This window comes from Sturnira hondurensis, unplaced genomic scaffold (genome assembly GCF_014824575.4).
Source record: "Sturnira hondurensis isolate 20B ecotype Veracruz unplaced genomic scaffold, ASM1482457v3 Scaffold0008897, whole genome shotgun sequence".
NCBI lineage: Eukaryota > Metazoa > Chordata > Mammalia > Chiroptera > Phyllostomidae > Sturnira > Sturnira hondurensis.
Genome location: NW_028081528.1, coordinates 912267 through 935946, shown reverse-complemented (window position 1 = coordinate 935946; position 23680 = coordinate 912267). Strand labels below are relative to the sequence as shown.

General features: G+C 39.1%; 1 protein-coding gene across 1 annotated transcript in view; it reads left to right on the top strand.

Moving 5' to 3' along the window:
* Nucleotides 1-713: 713 nt before the first annotated feature.
* DGKB (diacylglycerol kinase beta) overlaps nucleotides 714-23680 on the top strand; it is a 610815-nt gene continuing 587848 nt past the window's right edge. The window contains exon 1 of the mRNA XM_037056254.1: nucleotides 714-1081. The gene's annotated coding sequence lies outside the window, so the exon portion shown is untranslated. The remainder of the gene's footprint in view (nucleotides 1082-23680) is intronic.

The following is a 23680-nucleotide window of genomic DNA, read 5'->3' as shown; positions in this document are numbered from 1 at the left end:
GCTTTCCCTTTCCCTTTCCTTTTTTATTTTCACTTCTTCTCTAGTCACCTGCTCTCAGGTTACCAAGTTCAGATGTAGGAATAAGAGTGTGCAGCTGGAAGTGGGTTAAGCAGGTGACTGATGAACAGTGACCCATCAAGGACTCCAGTTAGTAAGAAAGGGGAGACAGGTATCGGGTTTCCTGCTGGAGTGGAAATGTATTCTGAATGGTAGTAATTGCATTGCATCGAGCTTAGCGTCCCAACAACAGCCACTCATACCTGCATAGTCTCCTCCCTTTTCTCATGAGGGGTCCAGCAGTTAAATAGCTGTAAAGCGCTGTTTCCCAGTGCCATCATTCTCCGAGCCGCAACAGCAATAATAGTAGCAACGGCATCCAGAGATAGGCAGAGCTGTTGCCTGCAGCCACGCAGATTGCCTCCTCCCCAACACACACACACACACACACACACACACACACACACACACAGATTTCCAATATCGACTCGTCTTGAAATTAATCAAGGACTCAAAGCGATGAGAGAAGAGCATTAGTCATGGACAGCAGGTATTTCATCTCTGACAAATTCAGTTTCCTTCTGAAGCTCATTGGTATGGGCAACAAAACAATCCTCCGTGATAACTAGCTTGAGTGGGAGACTGGAGGTGGCCGCGGTAAGTGGAGGGGGGGGGGAGTGGGAGGAGTGAGAGATGGGAAAAGGGGTTGTCAAAAATGACTTTCAGCTCCCAGAAACCGCTGTCTTTCAGGCTCTGGTGCTTTTGAGTTGCAAATTTTCGGGGACTGGGTAGCTGCAGGCATCCTGTGTTGTTGATGGGAAGTGCATTTTCGTCTTCTCAGACACAGTTAGAACGGGCCGTGTGTTCTGGAAGGGGGTGGAAGTAGGGAGGAGGAGATGCCGTGAGCAGAGTTCTTGAAGCTCCACTCCTCTGGGGAAGCCGAACAGTGAGGGAGCGTTCTTACTGAGCCGAGAGCTTGCGACTTGGGGAGGATCCTGATCGCTGGCTAGTCCCAGTTCCTCTCCGGAAAAGCAGTTGCTCTCGCTTCAAAGATGCGCCCAGCCTTCGCCTGCATCACACTGCAGTAAGTTAAACTTGACATGGTTAGCAATTTGAGTGGCTTCTGGGTATGTGGTGTGTGTGTGGGGGGGGGTGTGTGTGGGGGGGGGGGGCGGAGGGAAGCCGAGAAGAAATGGCGAGGAAAGTTAGGAAAGCATAGCTTTGCATTCTCCATAAGCTGTTACATAGGTTTGTCTCCCTGACTCTTGTCCTAGTTATGCTGTGATCTGTTGGTTACTCAGTTATGCTCAGAGGGGTACTGCTGGTTGGTTAGGTATGTAGAAAGCCCCCTGTCCATTGTGAATTTAGGCAACAAAACTGGTTATTGTCCTCTATATTTAATTACAAGAGTGGTCTCCTGAAAGTTACTAGGATGGCAGCTTGCCTTTTCAAAAGAAAATTCGTCAAGAGGCTGGCTAAGACTTTCAGCAGCCCAGTTAATTGTTAAAAGTTTCATTGCAGGCTTGTGCCTCATCCGTAAAAGAAAGAAGGCAGCAGACAAAGCAAACCAAAAGTCTTTGATTTACTTTATTAAATAAAAATGAAACGTGAAGTAGATCTCTAGGTAACTGCTAGGCAACAGCCTAGGCGACACCGATGATATGATAAACATTGAAGTACTCTTTAGTGGGAGGAACTGGCAAGATTCCCCCAATTTCTTACTACTACAATAATTCCTTCTACTTGCTAACTGGTCCCTTCCTTGTGATTTCAAAGTGGTGGTTTTAACTAATGACTTTAGTTGACTTTATTCTTAGAACCAAGCAGGATTGTGTTCGCTGGCAAAAAAAAAAAAAGGCTTAAAAAACTTTTAAAAACAACTTCAACTGGTTGCTCAAATTGCAGATAAGCAACTCTTTTAAAAGGAGGTAAAAATAGGTCAGTGAGGGCCAGCCCATTGTAAAGCAAATGACCAATGTGAATGTCTGCAGAATACTAAAGGTCTTTTCTAGAAGGAAAACCAGAAATCATTAATTAAAAAATCTTGGAGTATGTAACCAGGTCCTCTTTTACAGTGACCAGATTTTATTAATGAAGAAAAACAAAGGTTTTTTCAAGCAGAAAAGCCATTAAACTTAGTTGCAGGATCATTGAAAAAAATCACTGAATACTATCGTCCTCTTCAAGAAAGATTATGAAAAATACCAAGGTTTCCCAAACTGGAACTCAGGATTTTAAGCTGGACACTTAAAAAATGCTACCATAAATTCTATAGGATGGAGGGATATCAAAACTTTGCATTATGAAATGCAAAGTACGTAATTCTGAAAATCCCTGTCATTAGAAAAAAACTATGAATCACTCTGATTCTATTATTTTTGCTTAAAATTGTGTTACTCTTTTTCTAATCCACCTAATTTTCATTATTTTATTGAAAATAAAACATTCTGAATATAATGGACTACTTTGCCTACTCATGTCGAGATCTCCAGATATAATATTTTTGCCATATTGAAATACCCGATTTTTAAGAGATAACCCACTCCCGACACAAACATGATTTCTCAGTACAAAACCTCTACATATGAATTGGTAAATCACTGAGTAAAATATAATTTAGGGGACGTATTTGTTATGGCAGAACATGCATGAGGGTGATTAAATATTTTAGACAGCAATAAAAAAGAAAAGGAAACACGTACCCCCAAACTCAAATAATATGGTTGGAGCGAGTTGCAAGAAGTTGCAACTCTAGATACTCTAGAATCGATCATTACTGAACCTGTGGTGTGTTTAGCCATTGAGAAGAAAAGTCAGGTTGAGAGCCTCATTGGAATTGTTAGGAATTTGGAGTGAACAGGAAGTTGTCAAAACTTCTTTAAGATAGAAACTTAGGTAGGTAGAGTTTGAGTTTTGGTAATAACTTTGACTCATTTTGGTTGTTTTCCTGGTAAGCAAACTTCATCCTATGTCTGAGGAGATTTTAAAAACTATTTTTGAAATAAAACAATTACTTTAAGTTTTAAAGCATTTGGTACATTTTGCTGGGGCAGTGCCTGACTTAAACAAGTATTTTATGAGTCATGCTTTTCCTTGCACATTATTGAAAGAAAGAATAGATACCTATAGCCAGACAAGCCAGGCAAAGATAACTGCTGGTCCCTCGATTTAATTCTGCCTACTAATCATGACTATAATGCATGGATATACACTTGAAATGACACTTTAATAATATTTTATCCTAAATGCTTCTCCTGGCTGCCTTCGGGAACAGAACTGTACTGATGTGTGCATGATACTGTTGCAACGTTCTCTTAAGAGTAATACCTCCAGCCTACTAGCACCTGCCTGGGGGAAGCTCCAGGCAACATTTCAAAGAAGCCACGTTCAATTGACCCTTTCTCATCTCTGGCATTTCCCCTCTCTTACAAAATACCAACACAGAAGTCCTACCTCAGGTCATAATCCCATGCACTTATTCAGCCTTACGTAACTATAATGTAGGTTCAGCATCTCGATAGCATGTGTGATTTACTCACCATGCAATGCATGAACAGTTCCCAGTTATCCTGAGTGCACTTCTGGGTGGTACTAGGTTAAGCCCTTGAGTAAGTTTTGTCACATATGAAGTAACAGCTGCAGCAGGGAGATGGCATTCTCTCCCATTCATCAAAGATTAATCCTGGAGGGAATAAGCAAACTGTCTAATGCAACATATTTAGTAAGTAGTGGGGGGGGGCTAGGATTAGCCCACAGGTATGAGGAGTCTAACTCTTAATCACTTTGACACTTTGTTTTGTTATGGATCAAGTGGACTGAATCTATTGTTGAGAGGGTTTGAGAAATCCTACCAACTGGGAGAATGCCCTGCTCTCCTGTTACTCAAGGTTGAATCTACATAAATTGGGAACTAAAATGACCCCAAAACTTGGTATATTCAACCATTCCAATTTTAGTGCTCTGCTCTGGCTTGATGAACTGTAGAGAAGCAGCTAGGGACATATTTGCCAGGAAAGATGTTGGAATTAATATGGAAAAAAAGAAGTTGCGAGATCCAAACACCAAGAGGGATGAAAGGAAAATAGGGAATCATGATGGAAGGGCTGGTATGGGACTTTCTCCGGATCCGGTGTCCTGTGGGAGTCTTAAAAAAAAACAAACTCTTTGGGCTGCATGTGAAGATTTTTAAAGCCACAGATAAAGCCTAGACTCAAAACGTCTCTTTAAATAGTTGTAAGGTCTCATTATAAAAATTAGATTGGAGATCTAATTCAGATCTGATTTCAGATGATCTCCTTTACATATTTTTTAACAGTAAAAAGTGATGATTCAAAGGCAAGTGGAAGAGAAAGACCAGATGATGACCGAAGAAGTAAAACTGTATGTGGAAATATCACTGGTTCTTGCATAATCACTTTGTGAAAATTTGCCAAGAAATTAAAGGGCAACTTTAACTGGTAAGGAGAAAAACAAAGTTGTTCATTTAGGTGACATCTGAACTGTTAAACAGAATAACATGATTACTGTCAACTTATCATTTTATCACAGAAGACAAACAGTAACCAGGAATGACATGCAAATGCAACGGCCATAAAGTCAAACAATATTTCACGATTGGTCTTTCTCAGCATGCTAAATTTAAACAGCTGATATTCTTTTTAAAGCATTATCTGAGTCAACAATTTGAAGTGAAGGCTTTGCTTTTTAACAGAGAATCTGTATTGTATTGCGAGTTTGAAACAGGGTGCCTTTGAATCAATTATTTTGTATTGGCAATATGCCAGTCACTACAGAGCAAAAAGTACAAAGGCTGTTCCACTCAAAATGAGAGTGGAAATGTTTATACCTGCTGCTTCAGGGATGTTGGTGCTACTGAGCTCTTGTCATGCACATGCGGGGATGGATCTCAAAGATACAGTCATGTTGTTAGTCCTGGTCTTTCTCTTGTTTCCTGTCATTTGCGACACTTGAGGGTAGGGGTAGAGTTGATTTTTTCAGGTGGGCTTCAGCTCTCTCCTTCTTGGTTACAAATAATGACAGGGGCTTTTATTAAAAACTTATTGCATACCAATTGCGTGTATAAGCATCTTGCGCGTTAATCTAGACATACGCTTGTCATCCTCACTCCTATTTTATAAAAGAGGAAACAGACAGAGAGGGTTAAATGGCTTACAGTGAGGAATGAGTAGGATTGGAGCTGGGCTATGAATCAGACATTCTGGCTCTAGAACCCAGGCTTTTAACCAAAATGTTCCAAGTGCACTCATGTTAATTATCACTGGCTTTTTATAACCCGCTGTAGTTCATGCTATTTGTTCACCTGGTTTTGTCTCTGCTTACACGTGCCTCTGTAATTTCTTTTTTTTTAATGCTCACCTGAGGAGACTTTTATTCATTGCTTTTAGAGAGAGTAGAAGGGAGAGAGGGAAAGGGGCGAAGAAAGAAAGGGAGAGAAACACTGATGTGAGAAAGAAAGGCAGTTGCCTTTCATATGTCTGGACCAGGAACAAACCCACAACCTAGGCATGTGCTTTGACTTGGAATTGAACCCATGACCTTTTAGTTTGCAGGATGAAGCCCAGCCAACTGAGCCATACTGGCCAGGGCTATAATTTTTTTTTCCTGACTCCAGAATTTCTCTGTTCTCACTCTGTTAATGTTTCACCTGATGATGCCTCTTTAGTCCTTGAGCTTCATGACCTTCTGGAATTCTATTTGGAATCTGCCACTGGCCCAACTGCCCTCTGTGGTTCCCCCAACATTGGTGTTTGCCTTTATCATTGAATATGCCACAGAGCCTTGCAATACTCTGTTTTCTACATTGGGGAAGCAAACCGCCACACTATTTGTCTTTGGAACTTTAGTGCTGACCAGCATTTCTCGTACAGTTTGGAAGGTCAATAGACACTTCCTTTATAAACTGAATTCAAAGCTCCAACTCAGTTCCCTGAAGGGACAGGCAGTTCCACTTCCACAGTCTTTACAGTCCCCTCCCCTCATGGGAGAGGCTAGAGAATGGTCTTCCAAATGCAATTTCCAAGATCTGAGGCAGATCATGTATTTTAATAAGATGAACTCATAATTAGTGTAAAATTACCAAGAGGGCATTTACCATCCTCTTTAGTATTGGATCTTTAAAATAAAGGGCCCAGCCCTGACTGGTGTGGCTCAGTTGGTTGGGCATTATCTATGAAGCAAAAGGTCACAGGCTCAATCTCTGCTCAGGGCGAATGCCTGGGTTTTGGGCTGGTCCCCAGTTGGCAACCAAATGATGTTTCTCTCTCTCTCTCTTTTCCTTTCTCTCTAAAAATAAATAAGTAAAATCTTTAAAAACTAAAATGTAGGGCACAATATTTTGGAATATGGCAGATGCTATAGTTATTTCCAGATTGCAATATTGAAATGTTTAATGATAGCTAATTTCTGGCACTAATGAACAAGGTTTGTCCAGAAAGTATGCAGCCATGCACTGTGAAAAATACATTTATTGAAGAAGATATAAGATACAGGAAACATTGTGCATAGGACAATAGCACCTCAGTCCCCTTCAAAGTAGGCACCTTGGGACCTTAAACAGTTCTTCCAATTGCCATCAGCTGCTCCAATGTATTTTCCTGAATTTCATAGATGGTCTGAAATCTCTTCCCCTTTAAAGGTGACTTCAGTTGTAGGGTGCCAAATCTAGGTCTTAGGGGGGCTGAGTCATCTAGGTTATTGATTTTATGTTTCACCAAAAGACTGAACAAGATGTGATGCATGAGCAGGCACATTGTTGTGATGAAGCTGCCAATCACCATTTGCCTATAGCTTCGGCCTTCTGAATTATCCCGGTAGTTTCCATAGAGGAATGTTCAAGTTTAGTGCAAAATTTGGTGCAGATTCATTGCTTTACTCATTCAGTCATTTTGAATGTGATGACCGCACAATACACATGCTCACTCATCAGCATCTACCCCCCCCCACTGACTACTATTGTCCTCACTGACTAATCCAGTGAAGTTGTCGTTATTCACATATGTGCATTCTAATCCACTCTCCATGGATGCCAGGTTACATGGATGTTGTGCAAATTGTTCTCATAATATTAACAACGGCTGGGCTTTTTATGGACAGCCCTTGGTATTTTGGTGGGAGAAACAAATGTTAGAATAAGTGGTTTATCAAAGATGTTCTCCTTTTGGTAGATAATAGAGTGAAGTTGTAAAATGGTGCCTTTTAAAAATTGTTATTTGAACACTAATTTTCTTTAATAAGGAATCTTGAGAATATTATGGTTCAACCATAGCTGATGAATATTAAGTTGTATCTGTGAACAGACATTAGAAACTTGCCTAGCACTAATGAAAATGAAGAAATGAATACTGGCAGGAAAGGCAGACCTTACTCCCCCTCCCCTAAAGAAGCATTTTCAGTTTAGGGGATAATCTGGGTTTTACTTATTAGTGATTATATACATTTCTTTCCTTTACTATTTAAATATTGTGACAGTATGAACTGGGTGGAGATCACCTATGGCTTTCCAATTGTATTATTTCTTATTAAAAGTATTATCTTGGGTCAGTTAACTCTATTTTATTCTGTTTCTAATTCACATCAATCCAATATTCAATTTTAAGCCAGAGGAAGGGCAGATGGGATTAGATTTGCTGTAGCTATTTAACATCTCTTTTGAGTTAAATCAGCGTAGTAAAACTCAGGATGAGGTAGCTGGGCCTTTATAATAATATAATTTATTTTAAGAGTCTTGGCTTAGCCCTCGCCTATGTGACTCAGTTGGTTGGAGTGTTGTCCCGTAAACTGAAACGTTTTGGGTTTGACTGCCAGTCAGGCAGGGCACGTCGTGCCTAGGTTACCGTTCTGTTCTCAGGCTGAGCCTCTACTGGAGACAAATGATGACTGTTTCTCTCACATCAGTGTTTTAGTCTCTCTCTCTCTCTCTCATTAAAAAAAAAAGAGTCTTGCCTTATATCATTTTTTTATTATTCATGATAAAGAAATTGTGGCGTAGGGTCCAGAGAAATTGACTCCTTGTATAATTTCTCACAATGCAAAAATTCTCTATTGGATTTCATCATTCCCTTCTTAAGCATATAGGGGTTAAAAGTTATTCTTTGCATTCAAATTGCCTGACCTCAAATCTTTACTTCTTGCACGAACTTGAGCAAATAACTTAAATTCCATGCTTTAGATTGCTGTTTGTAAAACAGGGATAATGGAAATTATATCCAATTCACAGAATCATATGATTTAGTCAGCACACAAGGGGCTTAGGACAGAAGCACATAAATACTCAAACATATTAGCAATTTTGTTTACTTGGGATATTGTGCCAGGTAAAGATGAAAGTGTCAATAGCACAGAAAATGTTTTAAATAAAATCTAAATCTAACAGCACTTTTTATTTTATTTGTATTCCTAACAAAAATATTTATGAGACTCCTAAAATCTATTAAATGTTATAATCAATACCCATTTTATATAGGTTTTTTTTTTACTTTTCCCAAAAGGCTTCTATTGAATTACAACAATGGTAACTTTTAATAAAGATAAGTTAGATAACCCATGTTAAACACCCTCCAGAGAGTTGCTGGAACCCAATCAGCTCTCAGCAATTTTAATCCCTTCCCTTTTTCTCAAACTGTAATGAGAGGTCTGTCATTTTCTTCCTCTGACATTCTTAAAACAGTCACAGATCACCCATTAAATATCACACAATGATACTCTGTTTTTATCTATATCGACTCCTTTGCTATTTGTACCTAAGCGCACTGGGAAAATGTGAGCTCTTACATGAGGAAATCTATTGTTACCTGAATCGACTCCTTTTGAATTATGGGAACTGGGAAGGAGGAAGAAAGGGAGGTGCTACGGAATAGCATTACGGCATCCTTGACCTGAGAACAGAACATTAAGCCCAAAAGATGAGTTGGTAGTTTATTCAGCAACTTCTTTTGCTGAGGCAGAATGTTAGGAAATGTTTCTGGGCTTCTGACCAAAGATTCCCTTTACTGGGTCCTTAATGAACAGAAATAGGGGCTAGGGAATTCTCGCTTGCTTGCCTTTCATAGGGAGTAGTTTAGAGGTTGTAAGTAACACACAACTACTTCTGGGAAATTTAAGGTTCACACGAATAGACACAGTTATTAAAAACTACCGCCTTAAGAAACAAATATGAACACCACGACACTGTGTCCCAGTCCATCCTTCAGCCAGCTCAGGGAAGGGAGAGTAAAATAACACACAGGTACCCAACATACTGAAGGTATTTAAATGACAGGGAGAGGCAGAAACAAACATACCTAAAAAAGGTAAGTACCTGATTTATTGTTCTTCTAATAAGTGCTATGAAAGAAACAAAAAGCTGAAATAGAGAACCGAGAGCCTATTTGTTGGGGAACAAACTGGTTTCAAGACTTATAAGTACCAATTACTCCCACCCTCCCATGAGGCATTTATTATTATTATTATTATTATTATTATTGTTATTATTAATTAGACAAGTTTCAGGTGTAGATAGTGAGTAGAACAGGATTATACACCTGAAGTAGTCCTTAAAACCAAGACAGTTGAATTCATGGTGAATCAGAATTTTAGAATTATTCAGCAAAACATTTTCATTCAGTCAAAAACATGACACCCACATCATTATTTTCTGTACCTTTACAGTATAAGATTATTCAGCTTGTGGCAGCCTTTAAAGATTAGAAAAATGCTAGTACTTAATGTTGCTTAATAACTTCTTTTGCCTGTCATTTTGGGCTGCACATAAACGACTTGTAACTTTCCCACACTCGTCCCAAATGGCTAGACTGGAGAAAGAGCGCAGAAGCTGCTGAGTCACTTCGCTGTCCTGTTGTTCGTAATAACAGTTCTGATGAGAAGGATGGGGGCTCTATTCTCACATGTTCTGTGCCACACCACATGTTAGAAATTTCTACTTGGCAAATAGAGGCCCCCCTCATTGTCACACATGGAAGAAGGCATAGCATGAAAGCCTGAGTCAGGGGAGGCCTGTTGTTTTGTCTTGGGTCCCTGGTTTTGAAGGTGCTCTGACTGTATTCTACTATCAGACACAGTGGGAAAGTGAAGTAGTAAGGAGTTCGGGCTTCGTTCAGGCCGCCTGTGTAACAGCTGGGTGGTGCATTTGGTGTTTAGGTAACTCTGTTATTTAAATAAGAGCACTTTCAAAAACATCAAAACAATGGTTTTAATGTGACTGTAATAATATTGCTATTCTTTATGGTTAGATGATGACCTGTAATTCTTGAATTTAGTAAAAAAGAAACAGAAATTGTAAAAAAGAAACAATAGGGGTGTTTTACATTGGAGATATATATATACACACACACACACATACACACACACACACACACACACATATATATATATATATATATATATATATATATATATATATCAGTAATATGGCAGTTCTACAGTGATGAAAATTTCTTCTCCACTAAGGGTCGATCAAAACTTCTCCGCTCATAGCTGAAGAGTTGAAGCTATGTTGAAGAACTAGCAAGTGTATCTTACCATCCCAGAACTACTTGGATAGAGAGAATGTACATGCCCTCTGTTTCTTTAATGTCTGTTTTGCTGATCCTAATGAGTTAAAACCCAAACTATGTTAAGACATATGGAAACATTATTTGAGGAATGCTAAATATCTGTGTTAAGAAAAGAAAATGGAAAGAAAGCTTGTCTTATCTAAACATTAAACAAAGTTAAATAGTTTTCTATTTTAAGGACTTCTTATAGTTCCTCAGACGAAAGTATGCGTTGGAACCTCCAGGAGTGGGATTCAGTACAAACTTCCCTGGTCTTTTTTAATCACAGAATCCCTCCTTCTGGGAGCATCTATTAATATCTCTTTGAAAACCCTAGAGCACAGTTTACTGGTCTGTTGGCATTCAATTATCCATTTAAAAAATTTTGAGCACTTATGATACTTCAGAGTATTAGGTTCTGGGAAAAAAAATTATGATTAGAATGTGGCCCAGACCGGTTTTAGTCCTAAATTAGAGGTTGGAGGATGTAGAAATTTCACACCATGAGCTATGTGTGGCAAAAGAAATCGGTACATAAGAGGTACCTAATAGGATGCTAGGGAAAATGAGGAGAGTGGGAGACTAAGAAATGAGCTACAGATAATTTAGGGTTTGAATTGGGTCTGGAGGGAAAGGCATTTACCAAATAAAGACAATAAACTAATTTGACAAAGATATGTCTAGGGATCATTATTCTTTTACCCTATTATGAAAACCAGTAGTCCTTTTCTTCATCCAAGTACAACTCTTGAATAAACAGATGGCTGCGTGGCTAAAAAGATGGGAGCAGCAAACTGGGAACATTTATATATATATTTTTATATGTATATGTATATATGTAACTTTTATACAAAAACATATATATATAAACTGTGGTGATACAGATAGTAATCGATTCCTTTGAAGTAGATGAGAATCTCTGGAAAAGAATAGAGTGAGAAAGGAGATAATTTTAGGAACACATCTTGATGAAAATCTAATATTTTTAGAGTATATTGGAGTAGATGGATTGTAAACAAGGGAAATAAATTGTCTCAGAGGAGGAAACAATAGAAATCTGTGTGTTCTGAAGACCAGGGGAAAAAAGCATAAGAAAGACAACACAGTCATCACGGCCAGATGCTGCTGAGAGATTAATCAAGATGAGAAATAAAATAGATCCATAGAATTTCAACACAAGGTCATCCTCAGTGATCTTAGCTAAGGATGCATTGCTGTAGCTGTTGGAGTGAAACTTAGAGGGAAAGGTGTTAAGGAGTGAGTAGGAGGTCAAGAAACAAAAAGAGGATTGTTTGTCATTCAAACAGTTTGTCCGTGAAGGTGTGAAATGTGATAGAGTTGATTCTGGAGACTAATAGAAGTTTGAAGAAGTTTTAATTTTTCTGAGATGGTTTTTAGCATGTTTAAATTATCCATGATTAGCTAACATGATTAAAACTATAGAAAAGAGATACATCATGGATACTTCAGAACGTGGAATTGAATCCGATCACAGGCAGATGAGGTAAGAGTTGACTTTGATGAGAGGGGAGGAAGGAGAGAAAGGAGCTATCTGAATAGGTGTTCTGGTATTATAGTGCTGAACGGACGATCTTTCTGGAATTCAAATGCTCTCTGTAGAATTTGAATAAAGTGGAGAACATTTGAAGTTTTGGACATGTTTGGAGAAGTTATGTACCAGAAGCACCTGCTAGGATCTGGGTGATATTGAGGAACCATTTGGGTGGACTACAACAATGTATCTCAATGTGTGACTCCATTCAGCTGCTTGCGATGTGACAGAGAAAACATAGAATTTATTCAAGATGAAGTGTTTTATTTTTCTTTGCCTTTTTAAGTAGCATCACCTACCCCTTCAATATTATCTGTTAACTTATTATTCCTTCAGATTTAGATATTTGGATGGCAATTATTTTCTTTATCTCTATGTGCTGTCATAATTATCATTGGTTGAAGTGTATAGGTTGCAAATCGATGAATACCCTTAGGAAATTATACTCCTTTCCACATTAGCCAGTACTCCCACTCTGAATCTTCGTGTGTCCTGGAACCTCTTATCTTTGAAATCATGAAGTACAAAACAGAACTCACCTTGTTCTCTCCAGCTCCCACCAGTCTTCAGTACCTTGACCCCCTTTTCCTTCCAGCACCCTTTTCTCATTCGCTGTCTCGTGACCCCAGCATCCGGGCAAGGAGAACTAGAGCACAGCTTCACTTTTGCCTACGCGTCCTCTTCTCTGTCCTCTTTTCCTTCCATTTTACATCTGGCAAAATCCTTACCCTTCCTCAACTGAGCAATCCAGCTTTGCTATTTTCCTTGGGGTGCTGAAATGCTATTGAAAATCACAAAACCATGAAAACTGGAGTCATAATAAATTTGTGATCTCCCGCCTCAGCCTGACCCTGGTACTGCTTCTAAATACTCATGTTTTCTTTTCCTTTTTGTTATCCGCAGTAGTTGTTCATAGAGCCTTGCTGCATTTGCTTCATAATTCCTGAAGGAAAGAAAAACTTGAGGATCTTTAACCTCTTCCTCTTTGTATCATTTATTTGGGGTATTGGTATATCAAATTTAATTAAATTTGGGCTTTCATTTAAAAATGATTAATATCCAAATTACTTCAACCCTACTCCCTACCCCTTCACCTTCTCTATACCTTTGCTTTTAGACAACACTTCGTAGCTTGGAGCCTTTTTATCTCTTTCAAGTATGTCTGTAGTCACTCTATTCTCTTCTGATCTAATATTTCCCTGATATTAAGCTGTTTCAAATACCCTTTCTTTCAGCCCTTCTTTCTCACCTTATTTGTATTCCCATTTTGTCTTTTTATTTTGTCTGTTTTTTTTTAAATGCTGAATTCTCTAAGCATTTCCAATGCTCAGAACAGTACCTGACAGAAAACAAGTATCTAAAAGAAATGATAAATAAGTGAAATTTGAAAGTGCTTCTTTTTTGACTGGGGAGTGATCAGTTGTCTCATAAAGCACTTTCTTGGGTCAAAAATGTTATCCTTCAATCTACTCTGTCAGAAAGTTGAGTGACCGTCTCCTTCACTGTCTGCAGTACAATACGTTGTATTATCTCACCTCTTCCCTGCCTGTTTTGCACTGTGGTCTGTACTGATTCTGAACAAGTGCCTGTCATTTAGCATGTGTTTTCCCCTTTGTGCATGATAGTAATAAATATATATGCTCGTTCTAGAGGTAATATTCAACCATGTAATACCTAATTTTAGAGGATAAGTTTATTCTTAATTTGACCAAGTGTTCTAATTGAAGCTTTATGTCTCCAATAGTAGTGGCTTAAGTTAGATTGAGGCATTTGTTTTATTTCTGACACATTCTATGACTTGATCGTTGGCATTCAATAGTGAAGCCGGATGTAAAGACGTGGAAGCATCAGGGCGATGTTCAGTCCTGGACAGGAACAAACATGCAGTGTGGACCCTGAGGGATTCTAGGGAGGAAATGGAGGGCCTGGAGGTCACACACGTGGGGAGAGGAGAAAATAACCCAGTCTGTCCCCCCAGTGTGGTGTCACTCTCTCTGAGTCCCATTTGAAAGGATGATGTGCCAGTGACAACAGACAATGTTTTTCTCAACCACATCAAACACTTATCCAAAGAAATGAGAAAAACATGCTTATGGAAGGTTTCTCATGATTTTCACGTGTGAGTCACGAGTCAGGTGCTCAGGTTTTTGCTTTCCCACACTCTTATCTGTCCTCCATTTTTTTTCGTATAAGCACAAATCAACTAAAGAGACGTATGAAGGCATTTTCAGAGGGAAAACATGATTTATATTAAACTGTAGCTTCAAGTGGACTCAGCCTTGCTGGTTCACTAGCCTGCCCTGTAAGTGTGCTTTTCGTACTCAGGAGTAGCTTCAGAAATCACAGAATGAGGTTGTTCCTGGAATAGGTTTTTCAAAAATTTCCAATACTTGTTTTCTATGTAATTTTACCTAAGCAATATAAAAAAGGTTAACTCTGACCTAGAAATAAAATAGATTCTCTGTCATTTTGCTGACAACACAGTGTAGTCTGTGCCCTCATTAATTTTATTTGTCATATTTCAAAGAGTACAGCTTCACAAGGAAATGAGAACTGCGGAAAGAGAAAACTTTCAAGTTAGGACACTACTAGATTTTATGACTGGCTAAATTCTGATAAGCAAGTGTCTTTAATGCATGTGTTTGATTTTTTCTCATTTTTATTGTTTTTAGACAGAACTGAAATAAAATGATATCTATTTATATGACATTTATTCCAAGGCAAACAGTAAAAAAATTACAAAAATAATTTTCAGTTTTGAGAAGGAGGTGATGGTTCTTTCTGTTTTACGTTGTCTAGAGTCCACTCAATTCCACAGTTTTTTGTTTTTGTAGGTTGAGGGTGGGATTTCGTGTTCTTACTCTAGTAGTTGTTTTCATTCACTATCTACTTCAGATTGACAAGAGATTAAGCACCAGCTATTGGTCAATTCCTATGAAGACTTGTTCTTTCTTATAGGATGAGCCAAATATTGCCTGCCTTTTACTACCTAAGGAAGGTTCATTCTCTTAGCTGAGACTCAGTTCTGTTTCTTAAACTGGGTACTTGACCTGAGAGATGAGCTTCTTCCTCCCTCATAATTTTGGGTCTTGGGGTGATTTTCCAAGTGGTGTGTGTGGCAGACCATACCCGAGCTAGCTGCACTGGAAATTTGATTGGGCTGATGAAGCACAAGAAAGAGAACACAGAAGTATGCATCTTTGGTGCAGCAAGAATGTCACTACAACAAGAGGGCGGGCCCTTTGGTGCTGGTGTGGCCCCCGCCCAGATGGTTATAAAAGACTAGAATGCCACATCCTGCCCTCTGTGCTGACTGGGAGGATTTCTCCCTCTGCATAGGACTCTGGCAGTATTGAACTTTGGCTAAGCCCTTGTGTGAAGTGAAACAAAGCCTCAGGGAGCATCTACTCAATTGCATTCTTAATTCTGTGTTTATTCATTGCAAGGGTGATTTGCTAGTACAATTTGTGAATCAAAGTGAGAGTGAGTCATGGTCCTAATTCTTCCCAGTGCTAGAACCTGAACTAACCTTTTGGTTCTGACCAGCTCAGAGTCAAGGATAAAAAAAGATTTTTGTTGGACTGGTTCATCAATTTTCTGCCGCTTCCTAAGTGACATCAGTGCTTTCTGGCTCATGCCGTTCCATGGTGCTCGTCTTTATCATACTCACTAGGGTACAAGCCATGTTGGCTTGTTAATGTTTTAAAAATCATTAAGCTTAGAAAAATTCTGACAGGCAAGTAAACCTCACAGTTACCTGGCCTTGTTTAATTATACTTCCCAATTTCAAGATTTAAATAAGAAGGCCCACCCACTACCTACATCTAGGCAACTTTGACACTTCATAGCAAAGATCTGCATTCATCACCTAGCCTCCTAACTTTCAAATGTCTGGCTCCCTATTCACACAGAGATGAAAAGGAAGCAGGCCAGCACTTCGGGGGGTTAAGATACCCAGTGATGAGATGTCTTTAGTGCGGGGCAGAGTCCTGGTTTACAAAATCATCCAGGACACTTCAAAACTGGCGTGTGAAATGAAGGGAAGCCAGGTGTTAGGAATCATATTGCTAAATCACGCCTACTCTTCGGGCCTCCCACTAATTCTTTAGCCAAATATAATTTGCCATTGTTATGCACCTATAATTAAATTGGCCTTAAATGCTCTATCAGTGTCCAAATTTATCAAGTGCATTTACCTTTTGTCAACCCTTGTTATCTTCAGCTTATCGGCATTTGCCGTTTTTGGTGATTTCACTCATTGTTGCGACTCTGTTCTTCTCTGTCGTGTTAGACTGCACTACAATAACGTTAATTTTATTCAAGCAGTCCGAAAGCATTTAATGACCACCATAGGCACTCAGAAAACAGTGCTAATCAAACACAGGGATAGCTTCCATCCCCAGTGATTTTGCCATTTAGAATGATTGACATTAAGGATCTATTGTTTAATAAAGATATGTATTTGGAACACCTACTTGGTGCCAGGTTCTGTGTAAAAATAGTACATTAAAAACTTACAATATCTTGGACCAGATACAAAGTAACAATTAAATATTTACATATGAGTGCCATGAAGAAAGGTCAGTCAGGGCAAAGGGATAGTAACAGAGTGGGCATTGTTTTAAGTAATACACTACCATAGAATTGTTTTAAAAATATGACCCATTTTTCTGTGGACATACTACATTTGCAATGCCTCCAAGACATCCAAGAGGTGCTGTGAAGTAGGCAGTTGATTACATGAGACTGAAATTAAGGAAAGTAGTTAGAGAAGAAAAAAGTGAGAGTTGTGTCTATACCTGGAAGCAGGAGAGATCACCTGAAAATTGGTTGTAGATGGAGAAGAAGTTTCGATGCTGGGCCTTGGGGCAAACCAGCATTTTATGGGATAGAGAAAATGTGAAGAATCTGCAAAGGTAAGCAAATAAGAGCACAGCAAGAGGAATCCAGGACAGTGTTATTTCCCCAGATGCCAAGTAACAAAGTGTTTAAATAAGAGAGAGAGCAGTTCAGTTGTGTCGGTTACAATTGGGAGAGCCAGCCAGATGTCTCCAGATTGTCTGCAGGACTGGGAAAGATACATTCTTCTGACCTTGAAAGGGGCAGTTTCCAGGAAATGGTGGAGCAAATGTCAGAGGGAAGCAGATTAAAGTATCAATTTTTGGTGTTAAAACAAATAAATAATAATACAAATAAATTGGAAATGGTACCTTACACAAATGCTCTGGATATAGCAGTATTTGACCTAGTCAAGTGGGTTTGAAAGGCGTTATGGAGTGATTATAAACTGAGGTCTGAAAGATGAGTTGGTACAATGAGATAAGACAGAAGCAAAAGTAGCCCTGGCCTGGTAGCTCGGTTAGAAAGTCATCTGGGTATGCCAAGGTTGTGGGTTTGATCCTGGGTCAGGGCACATACAATAATCAACTGTTACCAGAGATCCCTGAGTCACAGGCTTCCCCTCCTCTGTTCTTGCCTTGTTCACAAGAGAAGAATTTAGTTGAGAGACAAACACGTATGGTGGAATAAGATAACAAATTTATTTATGAAAATAGAGGAGCACAAAGCTGCAAGCAGGCACCCAGCTAATCTGTATGTCCCACCTATAGAAGAAATAAAGTTGTTAGTAAGTTTGTTGTGTATACTTGAGCACGGGGCTACAAGTGGGCACTCACTAATCTGAGTTTGAGGTTCAGGGGTTGTACAGTTTAGTCTGTTTCTAGGTTTCCCCTTTTCCAGACCTTTGGATTAATACATTGTTTCAAAGGTTTTCTTTCCCAGCTAGTAGAAGCTATACAGACAGAACCTTAAGAGCTCCCCTCCTTCTGAATTATCACCGTTTTGCATGTGATGTTTGGAATGCCTGGCAATCTTACCAGACGCAGCCCAGGACGGCTGCATCTACAGGGAGACTAGTTACCCCTTTGTTTCCAGCTTTCTCTTTTAAGTTCTTTATTATTCAAGACTGGGCTGGGCAGGGGCCCTGCTTTATTTCCCCTCTGGCCTGGCTGCTTCTTCAAGTTCCTAGCTGCTACCTAAAAAATCAGTAAGTGCATTAATTAGTGGAACAACAAATTGATGTTTCTCCGCCCTCTACTTCCCTTCTCCCTTCCTTTCTCTCTGAAGTCAATTTTAAAAAAAAAGAAGAAGCTAAGGTAGAAAAGCATGTAAAGACTTTATTGCAAGGCAAACTTGAAAACTGCAAGTTTGGACTGGGTTTGTGTGAGTTTAGAGAGAAGTCAGTTGGCACAGGCTGTTTGTCTTTAACCTTAGAGCATCTGACATAAGTGATAATTTAAGGGAGTTGGGGATATGTGGACGTTATGTTTTAATGAGTTAACTCCTCTAACGTGTATAGGATGAATTGTAGGGTTGGCCAGATGGAAGTTGGGGTCCCATTAGTAAGGGAGAGTGATTATTTTGTTAGTAATATAAGTGATTATAATGTGATCACTATATAAGTCATCTACGTGATTATAATGGAAGTAGAGAGAAAAAGAAACATGAGTGATATTGATGAAGTAGAATGGATAGCACAGGTGACAGTCTGGCTAAAAGTGTCCGAGGAAATAAGGCAGAAGGGTCACGCCTGATCTCTGAGCCTCTGACATCACAGTCGGATAGGGGCAGTGCCTCGGCCAGTGGAGAGGATCAGAACGGGACTGGTTTACTGTTACTTTGGGGACCTTAGAGTATTCAGCTTGAACCTATTGAATTTGGGGGACTTCTGAGCTATTCTAATCAGCTTACTTGACTTCTCTGTCTAAACATCCCACTCACTCCTCAAGAATGTTATCAAAACTGAGTTTATCTTCATCACTCCCAACATGTTTGGATCATGTTTCTTCTTCCTAGGACCCCAGACCCAGTCGTCTTGAAATGTCCCCTCTTTCTAGCTTCGCTCAGTTTCCACGTCAGCTGACTCCAATTTCCTCTCCTAGTCTTTCCTGTCGCTGTTGTCTCGCACACTTTTATGCCTGCCAGGCTGTTTGACTCTGAAATTTCACTTGACTATACTCTCAACTTGCTGTGTGGTCTCTTCATTTTCAGTCTATTCTTTGCTTGATACTTTTTGTAAGAAAGTCTTCAGTGTCCATTTTCCTGTATAAGAGTCTGATTGTTGTCCATGTCTTTGCTCAAAATGATTCAGTATCTCCTCTTTTCCTTCTAAATAAGATCTAGATTCACCTTGGCCTGGCACTCAGAAGAAAACAACAACAAAAAATCTGTAGATTTTCCTTAACTTGCTACACTATATAATAAGGTGATCGGGAACTACCTTGTTTAAATTCTGATTAGTGCTTACTAGTTGTGTGATTTTGGTTGAGTTATTTAATCACTAGTTTCTATTTTATTTTTCGAAGATTTATTTATTTTTAGAGAGAGGGGAAGGAAGGGAGAAAGAGAGGGAAAAAAACACTGATTCTGTGAGAGATAGACCGATCATCTATCATTGCCTCTTGCACGTCCCCAAGTGAGGACCTGATGCACAGCCCAGGCCTGTGCCCTGACCGAGAATTGAACTGGTGACATTTTGGTTCACAGCCAGAGCTCAGTCCACTGAGCCACAGCAGCCAGGACATTTAAATGGGATTCATAATAGCAACTCATTTACATGGTTATTTTAAAGTCTAAGTTGATTCAGTCCCTGGCACAAACCTAGCAGCACTCAATTAATGCAGGTTCTATTAACCTTCTGTTAACTTCCCACCATACCTCTCTGTGCATGCAGACCCATTGAACACTTTTATTTATCTCAGGTGCAATTTTCTACTCCTTGGCTTCTTCTGCCTAAGAAGCTTTCTCTCTCCTCTCTTGATAAACCCTCTCCATAATACACAACACAATTTCTTCCTGTCTAAATTCTTTCATCTCAAGAAAATGTGTGATTCTCACTCTATCCAGGAAACACGTATTTCCTCCCCAGCCCATCTTTCTCCCTAATCCCAGGCTGTGTTCCCTAATATTTGTATGTATGTGAACATATATCTCGTCAGCTTCTTGTATATGGATATGTTTGTAACTTTTGTAGGCTTCCTGCATGATGGTCTTTGAGTATAGAATATTAATTCATGCAATGTCCATAATTTCAATATCTGTGAACAAACAATTCATTTAAGTAGGCAGTTCTTTCACTTACCTGTAGACATTCTCTTTTTCTGCCCACACAGACTAGTTTGGGCACTACTACCCATCAAGATACATCAAGTTACCCGGACCAGATCTTTTTCTTTAGGGAGGGAAATCTTCTAAACCAATCAGGGCTAATGTGCTTTTCTGTGCTCTCAGGACTTCAAAGTTCATTGAATTAAGTTCTGGCAGTAATGGCCCTGCTTTAATGTTCCCAAGTTATCATTTCCTGCCCCCACCCACCCCACCCCCTGCTGCCAGGTATGTGCAATTTGAAGGAAGCAATTTTAGTGGAGGTGGCCAAGCACCGTCCTAACACTGTTCCACTCAGGGATCTTCAATAATTGTCTTCTCTTAAAAAAAAAATTGGTGTCAAAAGAGTACATCTGAATATCTTTTCTGTCTCCTGATTTCCTGTGGTCTGAGCTCTGCCAAGCAGTGGCCTTTGGCGTAGCATGAGCTGACGATTTTTAGGATGCTCCAAAAGCGTGAATCAGGGCTGGTTCTCATTGTATTCATGACTATACATGGTGATAATTTACACAGCCAGAGATGAGGATTTAATTTTCCTCTCTGAAGGTTTCAGCGGTGTTTTTGTCAGGTTTTGGAAAGTGAGCGTGAGGGGCAGAGATAAATTGAGAGCTGACTCAGAGAAGTCAGGCTGTCAGAGGACACATTTATCCCACGTCTGAGGCGCAGAGCAGAAAAAGTACAGCTCTTCTAAAAACCCGCGTGAAAACTTCTGAAGGTAAGGGAGAAGGTCAATATGACATGGCTTTACATTCCATGGTATTTATACGTTACGGGCTGCCTCAGCCTAGAGAATGATCGGAAATTCATGATCATTTCAAGATGAACATCTTTTCACCCATAGTAATATAGTACTGAGGGAAATTTAATTATTAAATGGTTCTGTTTCAGAAGTAGATACCGTGATATCAGAGAAATAATCATATTAAAAATATTCTCCTCAGTGTATCTAAAGTAGAAGCCTGCCTGTTTTTGTGAGTAACATGTAATCGCAGCCTGGCCGAATGTATTTGTTTCCATGCTGCTCGCGGCTGCTATTGCATTGCAACAACAAAGTACCCTGGTTCCATCAGAAGTTTACAATAGTCATGGTCTGGTCTTCTAAGGAAAAGTTAGTTGTCCCCTGGTCTAGAAGGAAATTCTATCATAAAGCAATGTTTCCTCTCTGTTTTCTAGAACAACTTATGAAGCTAGCTGTAATCGTTATAGATGAGGAATTGTGGTGGGAATGTCCATTTATTAGTTGGTAGTCTCATTCTACTGATTTATTTTGGGGGGCGTATAATTGAGCTTGGAATAGAGTTAAAATGAAAAGATAATAAATTTGCAGCTTCTTCCAACTAAAGCATTTATGAGTGGCTACTTAGATATGTATCACAGAGTCACATATTGTTCGTAGAGCCACTGAAGCTATCCATGCGAGGAAAATGTTAATTAAACCTCTAGGTTCAGGTCCTCTCTCCTCCTACGAGGTTTCCCCAAAATGGCTCTTCTCACAATTTCTTCAAAAGAAAACTGATCACAGTGGTTAATATAAAACTATATGGCTTTGAGTATGGACTCCTAGTAAAAACCTGGTAGATTATGACCCCCCCACCCCCCTTTCTCCCCACTCCCGGTGTCCCTACCCCATCCCTGTCAAACATCTGTGTCTCTTTGTGTGTATGTGTTTGTATTCTTCCATCTGAAACATTTCTCTAAAAAGCTAGAAAATTTGAACGTATGAAACATTTCATGTATCTCCATGTCTTGTGTTCTAGTTAAGCATTTGTCTGCTGTTTACTAGCACACATTAATATTCTTAAAACTAAATATTAGGAATGTGCCAGGTACTGAAGGGGAGCAAAAAGACACGGCTCCTAACGTCGCCATGCCTTCATATTTGGGGAGGATAGACAGTGAGTATATTGTACATCAACTATAGGCATGCTTCTTTTTCTACCTTTTCATCTGAGAGGAAAGGCACGGATCATTGGGGCATGGCTCCGTGCAATGTTCACGAGCTGTACACAGCCAGGTAACCACCTCAGATCAAGTCACTGAATATTTCTGGCAGTCCCTCTGGTGTCCCCTCTCAATTGTTCCTATCCTTCATTCCAAACCACTGCCTGACTTCTAACCTCAGAGATTCAAACCTGAAGTTTCTAATCACCTGGAATTGGTGACATTTATATGATTCAGGAAATCTGTATTTCTGCCATCCTCTGAGGAATCAGATCCAGCAATCCTGGGCGTGTGCACTACCCCAGGCAGCAGTTTGCTGAAGCTGGACCGGTTGTTCCTTAAGGAGGTGGTAAAGAAATGAAAACATTAATTTACGAAAAGATACAAAAGTGATTAATGTCATATGAGGAAATAGTTGGGTCATAGGATAGAAGTCCTTAAAATTTACTGTGACAAAAAAAAGCCATTTAAATGTCTCTCAGAGAAGAAGCATCGTCTTTTCAATCAGTTCTAAAATTTAACCTTTACTCATATTGCAACATAGCCTGATCAGTAGTAGATAGGAAGTAAAACAAGTTACATAACCCTAAACAATCAGAAAAACTGAAACGACACCTAGCAGTCATTCTATTCTGAAATACAGACACGTATTTTTGACTTTCAATATTTCTGCACAGCTCTGAACTCCTAATATCATCTCTAGAAAACTGCAAGAATGTTCTTACAACAGTTTTATTATCTAAACATTTAAAACACCTTTCTGGAAAAGGTATCTTAATTAAAATCAATAGCGAGTGATTTGTTGTGAGAAAATAGTTTTTATTCATATAATAGGCAAAGGGTTAATTTCTCTGGTGTTCAAAGATGCACAAAAACCAATTTAAGAAAGGGTGATGGAGTCATAGCAATTTATAGAAGTGATCCTAACAGCCAAGCCTATGAAAAAATGTCAAATCTCAATTGTCATAGAAATGAAATCATGACCACAGCAGCAGCAGCAGCAGCAATATAATCCGAAATTTTACCCACCAGATAAGAAAGTTTTAAAGCATTTGGTCACATTTAGTATGATAAGGATGTAAAAAAACTGCTCTCTTGTAAATAATCAGCAATTCTGTAAATGCTGTAGAATGGTTGGAAAATATTTTATTATAACTTATTAAAATTCAAATTTCCCATCCTTTTGGACCTAGGCTCATTATTGTTTATTTAATCAATAAAGTTAAGAGACTAGAATGTAAAGGCATGTGAGTAAATTTTTCATTGCACCATTATTTATTATAGCATCAAAAGGCAAATAAAGTCAAATGAACATCAGTATGGATGTAGTCAAGTAAATTATATTTTCTTACTTTATAATGCTCTTTGGATATCATAAAGAATGAGTTATTGTTTGCTATCTGTGCAGTAAAAATAGTTTGTTAAAGAGTGGATAGCATATGATCACGCCTTAAAAAATAAAAACAAGTAGTGGCAA